This window comes from Erinaceus europaeus, chromosome 14 (genome assembly GCF_950295315.1).
Source record: "Erinaceus europaeus chromosome 14, mEriEur2.1, whole genome shotgun sequence".
Taxonomy (NCBI): Eukaryota; Metazoa; Chordata; class Mammalia; order Eulipotyphla; family Erinaceidae; genus Erinaceus; species Erinaceus europaeus.
The window spans coordinates 247,868-257,436 of NC_080175.1; the positions used below are offsets into that span (position 1 = coordinate 247,868).

The 9,569-nt window shown below is 60.9% G+C and overlaps 1 non-coding gene across 1 annotated transcript; it reads left to right on the forward strand.

The window, feature by feature from the left end:
* The first annotated feature begins 829 nt into the window (after positions 1 to 829).
* On the forward strand, positions 830 to 893 carry LOC132532930 (small nucleolar RNA SNORD77). Its single transcript, XR_009544842.1, has one exon. It is a non-coding gene; the product is annotated as a small nucleolar RNA SNORD77 (small nucleolar RNA).
* The last annotated feature ends 8,676 nt before the right edge of the window (positions 894 to 9,569 follow it).

A 9,569-nucleotide genomic window follows, 5' to 3' on the forward strand; every position in this document is an offset into this window, starting at 1 on the left:
TCCCGAGTTCGATCCCCGGCAGCACATGTGCCAGAGTGATGTCTGGCTCTTTCTCTCTCCTCCTACCTTTCTCATAAATAAATAAATAAATCTATTTTTAAATGAATAAATAAAATAAAATGTAATCAAAGAGAAGGCAGAAACAGGGTCCAGGGCAGGCTCACTTGGTAGAGGATACACTTAACCATGCTTAAGGCCCTGGGTTTGAGCCCCAGCACCCCATGGGAGCACCACACACAGCCCTATCTTTCTTTTTTTCTTTTTCTTTGATCTATCTTTTTTTTTAATATTTATTCCCTTTTGTTGCCCTTGTTGTGTTATTGTTTTAGTTATTATTGTGGTTGTTACTGATGTCATCCTTGTTGGACAGGACGGAGAGAAATGGAGAGAGGAGGGGAAGACAGAGAGGGGGAGAGAAAGACAGACACCTGCAGACCTGCTTCACCGCCTGTGAAGCGACTCCCCTGCAGGTGGGGAGCCGGGGGCGTGAACCGGGATCCTCACCCCGTTACTTGCACTTTACGCCACGTGCGCTTAGCCCGCTGTGCTACCACCCGATTCCCAGGTGTCTGTCTGTCTCCCCCTCTCTGTCTTCCCCACCTTCTCGATTTCTCTCTGTCCTGTCCAACAGCAATGACAGCAGTAACAACAACAACAATAATAACAACAATGATAAACAACAAGGGCTGGGGGGGGGATGGCCTCCAGGAGCAGTGGATTCATAGTGCAGGCACAGAGTCCCAGCAATAACCCTGGAGGCAAGAAGACAAAGATAAAAAGAAAAAAGACTAAAATGTTGTCGGAGAATAATATTAAAAGAGATGCCGTGATATTATGATGGTGGCATAGTTCAGCAGAAAGTCGTGAAGAGATGTGCCTTGTCTGATTTAACTGGGGGAAAGAGAGAGAGAGAGAGACAGGGAGGGAGAGAGACGCCATGCAAGGGGCCGGGCGGTAGTGCAGCGGGTTAAGCGCACGTGGCACAAAGTGCAAGGACCAGCATAAGGATCCCGGTTTGAGCCCCAGCTCCTCTCCTGCAGGGGGTTTGCTTCCCAAGCGGTGAAGCATGTCTTTAGGTGTCTTTCTCTCCCTGTCTGTCTTCCCCTCCTCTCTCCATTCTCTGTCCTATCCAACAACAGCAGCACTGGCAACAGCAACAACTAAAACAACAGCAAGGGCAATAACAAGGGCAACAAAATGGGGAAAATGGTCTCATGTCTTCATAGTGCAGGCACCGAGCCCCAGCAATAACCCTGGAGGCAAAAAAAAAGAAAAAGAAAGACACCATGCTGACACTGATTTGAAAAGTGTTATTTTATGTCAGACAGACAAGGTTTCAGAAGAACAAATACTATCAAGGATAAAGGAAATTATTTTAGAAGTATAAAGGGATTATCTAGGAGGATAAAACAGCCTAAACCCATACACACCTAATAACAAAACAAAACAAAACAAAACAAAACCTGGCAGGCGGAGGGTCACACAGACGGAACCAGGAAGGACACAGGGGTGGTCAGCACCAGCCTGGCCGCAGCCTCCAGCACACACTTCAGTTCTGCTCCACTAACTGAACCTGTTTGAAGAGTGTTAGTTGTGGTCCGGGAGGTGGCGCAGCGGATAAAGCACTGGATTCTCAAGCATGAGGTCCCGAGTTCAATCCCCGGCTGCACATGTACCAGAGTGATATCTGGTTCTTTCTCTCTCTCCTCCTATCTTTCTCATTAATAAATAAATAAAATATTTTTTAAAAAGTGTTAGGGAAAGTTGGACAAGATGGATCAATGTGTTAAGTTGAACAAGAAGGAGAAAAGGAGACCAGGAGAGCTGAATAGAAAGGGGACAGGAAGGCAAGAAGACACAGGAAAAGCTGACCGCAAAGTAGCAGCTGCCACGCTAGCTGAGGCTCTGAGAGTCCAAGGGGGCTTTCCGTGTAGCTAGCAGCTTAAGGGCTGAGTGTGGGGAGAGTTAGAAAAAGCTAACAGTTTTAGTTTCTGTAAAACTTGCTTCCTCTTTGCTGGGCAGGGGGAGAAAATTGGGTCAGAACCTAGCATGCCAATATCTGCTTCTGTGAACCCAAAGCTGGCTTCCGCCCAGCCATGTAGGTACACAAGGGATGGCTGAGCTTTGTTCGGAGCTGAAAGCTTGCAGAATGATCTGGGCTTTCTGGCTTGTGCGATAAATTCCGTTCTCCTTCGTCCAGTCCTGGCTGCAGTCTCCTCGATTTTCTACTGGGATCCAAGGTTGGATTCCCTAACAAGAGTTCAAAAGCACACACAGCGTGTTCTCTAGTCACAGGAAAACTGAGCGCAAGCCCTCCAGGAAAAGCGCCAAGGAGCCTGAGGCCTGGCCACTTAGTGCCCAGCAGGCACAGAGCAGAGCTGGGGCTTCCTGCTGGCTCCACGCAGCTGACAGTGAGGGAAAAAGGAGCCGGGCCCCAGGGACGCCATGACGTGCAGGGCCAGCCACTCCATCAGGCCCAGGTGTGTCCAGCCAGGTGAAGCCACGCCCACCATGCTCAGCCTGGGACTGGTCCTCACTGGGACTCTCCCCTGATCAGAACCGCACTAGTGGGGCCTCATCTGCATGGGTAAGGGCAGGCCAAGGGGTGAAGCCCCAAGGAAAGCGGAGCCAGACACCAGGTATGTAGGCCGCAGGCACAGGAGAGCCATGACGGGCCTTGAGCTTGCACAGGGTGCCCACAGCCAGGCCTGAGCCGGCCAGGTTGGGTGCAAAGGTGACTCCTGGCCCCTCGCTCAGCACTCCCAGGATAGAAAGCTCCAGAAAGAAACCAGAGCTCCGGGCTCCTGGGCAGGGCTTCGTCCCCACAAGCTGCGGGCTCCCTGCTGTGGGCATCTGGGACCACACGTGAGGGCTTAGTGTGCTAGGTCATCACGGGGGCCTTCACTGCCCCAGGATGACCTTTCAGAGACAAAGACAGAAGCAGAGATGAAGAGATGGGCTGGGTGGTGGTGCACCTGGTTGAGCACACTCATTACAGTGAGCAAGGTCCCAGGTTGGAGCCCTTGGTCCCCACCTGCTGGGGCCAAGCTTTGTAAGTGGTGAACCAGGGCTGCACATGTCTCTCTGTCTCTGTCTCTCTCCCTATCTCCCCTCTCAATTTCTCTGTCTCCATCTAATAAATAAAGATAATTTTTAAAAATTTACATCACAGCCAAGAGCTTCCTTCAGTGTGCAAGCCCACGCACAACGCTGCAGGCGACCACGCGGATGAGCTGTATTGTCAGTCCTCATGCGTGACTTCAGGACAGGACTCTGCACCGGGAGTGACCACACCCCAGCAAAGAAGCCAAGGAGGCCAGAGAGACGCTCATGTGAGGCTCCAGCAAGTGGAGAGAAGCCACAGACCATTTAGGAGGAGATGCTCAGGCCCCAAGACCTGACACAAGGGACAGTGGTCACATCTGTGGGGACAGGGGAAGGCCAGTCAGTCAGCACAGGACAGGGCAGGTTAATATATAAAGGAAGCACTGATAAAACCATAGGATGAGAGGGGTACAGTCCACACAGCTCCCACCACCACAACTCCGTATCCCATCCCCTCCCCTGGTAGCTTTCCTATTCTCTATCCCTCTGGGAGCATGGTCCCAGGGTCATTATGGGATGCAGAAGGTGGAAGGTGTGACTCCAGGAATTGCTCCCCGATGAACATGGGCGTTGACAGGTGGATCCACACTCCCAAGGCAGGGCAGGTTCTAACCCCACCTGGGGGTGCTGCTTGTGAGGTCCTGGGCCAGGACAGCCAGTGTATCCTGGAAGAGTCCCCAGGACACAAGCCCTGACACCCCCAAACCACCCAGCCATGACTCCACCAGGCCCCAGACATGACTCTCCCATAACCCCAAGCCCTGACTCCCCCATATCCACCAGCCATGACTCCCCCAAAAACCCCAGCCCTGACTCCCCCAAACCACCCAGCCCTGACTCCACCAGGCCCCAGACATGACTCTCCCATAACCCCAAGCCCTGACTCCCCCATATCCACCAGCCATGACTCCCCCAAAACCCCCAGCTCTGACTCCCCCAGAACCACCATCCCTGACTCCCCCAGGACCCACAGGCCATACTCCCCCAGGACCCACAGGCCATACTAACCCAGGACCACCAGCCCTGACTTACTCAGGACCCCAGATATGAGTCACCCAGAACCAAGCCCAGATTCCCCAAGACCCCCACCCTTGACTACCCCAGGACCCTCAGCCCTGACTTTCCAGGACCCCCAGCCATGACTCCCCCAGGACCCCGAGCCCTGACTCCCCCAGGACTCCCAGCCCTGACTGCCCTAGCCATGACTCCCCCAGGACCCCCAGCCTTGACTCCCCCAGGACCCCAAGCCCTGATTCCCCCAGGACCCCCAGCCATGACTCCCCCAGGACCCCCAGCCCTGACTCCCCCAGCCATGACTCCCCCAAAACCCACAGCCCTGACTCTCCAGGACCCGCAGCCATGACTCCCCCAGGACCCCCAGGACCCTCAGAACTGACTCCCCAGGACCCCCAGCCCTGACTCCCCCAGGACCCTCAGCCCTGACTCTCCAGGACCCCAAGCCATAACTCCCCCAGGACCCTCAGCCCTGACTCCCCCAGGACCCCCAGGACCCTCAGCCCTGACTCTCCAGGACCCCCAGCCATAACTCCCCCAGGACCCCCAGGACCCACAGCCCTGACTCCCCCAGGACCCTCAGCCCTGACTCTCCAGGACCCTCAGCCCTGACTCTCCAGGACCCCAAGCCATAACTCCCCCAGGACCCTCAGCCCTAACTCCCCCAGGACCCTCAGCCCTGACTCCCCCAGGACCCCCAGGACCCTCAGCCCTGACTCTCCAGGACCCCCAGCCATGACTCCCCTAGGACCCCCAGCCATGACTCCCCCAGGACCCTCAGCCCTGACTCTCCAGGACCCCCAATGCTGACTCACCTAAGACCCTCAGCCCTGAATCTCCAGGACCCCCAGCCATGACTCCTCCAGGACCCTCAGCCCTAACTCCTCCAGGACCTTCATCCCTGACTCTCCAGGACCCTCAGCCCTGACTCCCCCAGGACCCTCAGCCCTGACTCTCCAGGACCCCAAGCCATGACTCCCCCAGGACCCTCAGCCCTAACTCCCCCAGGACCCTCAGCCCTGACTCCACCAGGACCCCCAGGACCCTCAGCCCTGACTCCCCCAGGACCCTCAGCCCTGAATCTCCAGGACCCCCAGCCATGACTCCGACAGGACCCTCAGCCCTAACTCCCCCAGGACCCTCAGCCCTAACTCCCCCAGGACCCTCAGCCCTGCCTCTCCAGGACCCCCAGCCCTGACTCCCCCAGGACCCCCAGCCCTGACTCTCCAGGACCCCCAGCCCTGACTCCCCCAGGACCCCAAGCCCTGACTCCCCCAGGACCCCCAGCCCTGACTCCCCCAGGACCCACAGACCACACTCCCCCAGGACCCCCAGCCCTGACTCCCCCAGGACCCTCAGCCCTGACTCCCCCAGGACCCCCAGCCCTGACTCCCCCAGGACCCCCAGCCCTGACTCTCCCAGGACCCACAGGCCACACTTCTCCAGGACCCCCAGCCCTAACTCCCCCAGGACCCCCAGCCCTGACTCCCCCAGGACCCCCAGCCCTGACTCTCCAGGACCCCCAGCCCTGACTCCCCCAGGACCCCAAGCCCTGACTCCCCCAGGACCCCCAGCCCTGACTCCCCCAGGACCCCCAGCCCTGACTCCCCCAGGACCCCCAGCCCTGACTCCCCCAGGACCCACAGGCCATACTTCCCCAGGACCCCCAGCCCTAACTCCCCCAGGACCCCCAGCCCTGACTCCCCCAGGACCCACAGGCCACACTTCCCCAGGACCCCCAGCCCTAACTCCCCCAGGACCCCCAGCCCTGACTCCCCCAGGACCCACAGGCCACACTTCCCCAGGACCCCCAGCCCTGACTCCCCCAGAGCCTCCAGTTCAACCACCTCTCCTGCAACTCTCGCCCTGCTGAGGCCATCGAGGTGCTGGATGTCATGGTCGCCCTGCTGAGGCCATCGAGGTGCTGGATGTCGTGGTCGCCCTGCTGAGGCCATTGAGGTGCTGGATGTCGTGGTCACCCTGCTGAGGCCGAGGTGCTGGATGTCGTGGTCGCCCTGCTGGCACCGTGGGCCTCCACCTGTGTCCTGGCCTTGGTGCTTTGTGCCCCAGAGGAGTGCTGGCCACCTTCTCCTTCTGCACTGTCCTCTGGGCAGAGGCCTCCAGCTTCCCCTCTCCCGCCACCTTCACATGCACCATGGGCTCCTTCCACCTCAACAAGCTATGTGGGTGCTCTGCTCAGTGCTCACACCCCTGCTCTGCCCTGCATCTACGGCCTGCATGACCCCTCCTTGGGGTGCCTGCCCCCCAACCCCTCCTTGCAGGATGAAGCTGTATGGCCACAGACGTCTGACCAGAGCCCAGCCTCCTCTCCAGAGCCGTCAGCACCACAGCAGTGGACAGCTCCCAGCAGGCGTCAGCCAGGGGCCTGGCTGGTTTGGGAGGCCCAGCCCCTCTCCCCAGGCCCTCTCCCCATCCCAGGGCCTCCTCCGCCTGAGGTTGAGAGTGCTCAGAGAACAGCTGTCTCTCCCCAGGAAGGAGGTAGATCCATGCTGTTCTCCATAAATCCGGGTGGGTCAGAAGAAGCTGGGTGCCTGGTGTGGCCCTCATCCATCAGGATGTCCATTCTCCTGGGGACCAGCCTCAGCATCAGGCTCAGCCTCCTGCTAGAATTCTTGTTTCCAGACTCCACAACACACACGGCCTGTGTCCCTGAGTCGGGCTGCCTGCTGTAGTGTGAGCTTAACTTTCACAGGGGCTGGGTGCTGTGAACTGTCTGTGACTGTCCTGCTGGTAAGATGAACCTTTCAGCAGTCGGGTTTGTCTACTGTAATGATATTTTTTTGTTCATCTTTAATTTTTCTTTGTTTTACCAAAGCCCTGCTCAGCTCTGTCTGATGGTGGTGCTGAGGATTGAACCTGGGATATCTGGGGCCTCAGGCATCACTGTTACTCTGTGTCCCCAGCCGTCTTCCTTTCAAACCCCCAGCTTTTCTGGCCTGTACTTGCCTGGGATGGAAGCAGTGCTCTCGCCCCAGAAGGCTCAGTCAGCTCTCGCCTGCCCTCAGTGGCTGTTTGCTTGGTTGTTGCAGCCTCGGCCCAGCCCTAGGACTGCTGGGTTCCGGCTGGTGCTGATGGTGGGGACTGAACTGAGAACTTTGGAGCCTCAGTCAGGAGAGTCTATTTGCATAACCATTAAGCTGTCTACCCCTCTCCCCCTGCCCCACCCTCAGTGGCTACAAGGGAGAAGCAGCAGCTGAATTTTGTGTGTGTGTGTGTGTGTGTGTGTGTGTGTGTGTTTCATCATCCAGTATTTATTTTTATGACAAAGACCAGAATGCTGGTTGGTGCTGGCTCACAGCACTGCTGGGGGTGGAGCTGGCTTCTCATCCCCAAGATGTTCCCTTTAATTTATCCAGGAAGCAAAAAGACAGAGGCTGCTGGCTTGTTCAAGCAAGGTGCCCCCCCCCCCCCCCGTCGTGCAGGAGGCACCCCCTGGCTCAGACCGGCACCTGCACTGCCCGCAGGGGAGTCCTGCAATGGTGACCGGCCGGCCACTGGCAATGAGGGGCCTCAGCTCAGCTTCAGGGACCAGGAGGAGACACAGCAAACTGCCCCACCCAAACACATCATCTCGGGAGTCCCGAGTGGCCTCAGAGCAACACAGGGCAGCCCTAGTCCCCACCCGGAACAGAGCTCAACTGTCAGAGCACTGGCCCCAGGTTCAGTCCCCGCTCCACTTCATGTCATTGCTGAGCCACGCTCTGGTCTCTGTGTCTCTCATAAAAATAAATGAGAAAGAAAAGAGAGAGAGAGAGATGGGGAGAGGGAGAGGCACCATTTCCACTGTGGCCCAGGGTTTACAGGTGTGGCCACCGCGGGGAGGATGACATGTTCCGTCCAGGTCAGCTCAGTCCACCTGGCTCCAGAGAGTCACCTGTCCACCCCCAGAGGAGCAGGCTGGACGGCAGGACCCTCACCCAGCAACCCCGCACAGAGGAAGGGGCAGTGGGGGCAGGGCCTGACGCTGCTGGGCTGAGCGGGCCCCTCAAGGCTGGCCTCTGACCCCCGTGCCTCCCCCTGCCCCATACGGCTGCCCACCGACGCCCCTCCCCGCCTGACCCCCCCCTCTTCCTGCCACCCCCGCAGCGCACCCCTCCCCCTCCCTCCGTCTGCCTACCCCCACCGGCCCTCCAGGTTGCACCCCTCCCTTCCTCCCTTCGTCTGCCTACCCCCACCGGCCCTCCAGGCTGCACCCCTCCCTCCATCTGCCTACCCCCACCGGCCCTCCAGGCTGCACCCCTCCCTCCCTTCCTCCCTCCCGATCCCCTCAGGCGCTGCGCCGCCCCCGCCCGCGCCCGCGCCCCCGCCCGCGCCCGGTCCTCGGAGCCGCGCAGACCCGGCGGCACGGCGCTCGCGGAGGGTCTCCGGGTCTCCGTCCAGCGGCTGCTGCCCGCGGCGGGTAAGGCCAGGCTGGGGGGGGGGACAGCCGCCCTGACCCCTGACCTCTGGCCCCTGGGGAGGGGCGCAGCGTCCCCGCAGGACCCCGTCGCATCCCCGCGGCGGCCGCTCCCGGGTCCGGGTCGGGGTCCCCGCTGGCGGACAGGCTGCAGACCCTCCCCCGCGCCCTGGGCCCGGCGGTCAGCGCAGCGCCCGCGACCCAGCCCGGAGCCCGGAGCCCCTTCCGCGGCCACGGCCGCGCCCCGACACCCCGGCCCCTCCAGGTCCTCGCCCGCCCGCGGACCCCCGCCCGGCCTGGGCCCCAATCCGCGGGCTGAGCACCCCGCCGCCGCCTCCTCCTGCGCCGTGGGGCCCTGACACCCGCACCCGACCCGGCCCCGTCCCCGCCCGGTCCTGCCCCCATTCCAGCTTGTCCTGCTGGACCGTCCATTCCGCACCCCGGCCCAGTCCAGCTCTCCTCCGTTCCCGCCCTAGCCCCCAGCCCTCGGTCCTCGGCCTAGCTCTAGCACCCTGTCCCCAACCCCGTCCCCAGCCCCCGGCCTAGCTCTAGCCCACTGTCCCCAGCCCCCTGTCCCCAACCCCGTCCCCAGCCTAGCTCTAGCCCCTTGTCCCCGCCCCCAGCCCCGTCCCCAGCCCCCTTTCCCCCACCCCGTCCAGAGCCCCTCTGCACCCAGCCCCCTGTCCCCAACCCCGTCCCCAACCCCCAGTCCCCAACCCCGCTCCCAGCCCCGTCCCCGACCCAGGCCCCTGCCCCCCCCTCCAGAGCCCCTCTGCACCCGGCCCCGTCCCCGACCCAGTCCCCTATCCCCCCGCCCCCCGTCCCCAGCCCCCTGTCCCCAGCCCCCGTCCCCAGCCGCCGTCCCCAGCCCCCGGCCTAGCTCTAGACCCCTGTCCCCGCCCCCAGGCCCGTCCCCCAGCCCCCCCCCGTCCCCACCCCAGCCCCCCCCTCCCCGTCCCCAGCCCCCGCCTCCAGCCCCCTGTCCCCGCCCCAGCCCCCTCCCAGCCCCAGCCGCCCTCACAGAAGCCGGCTT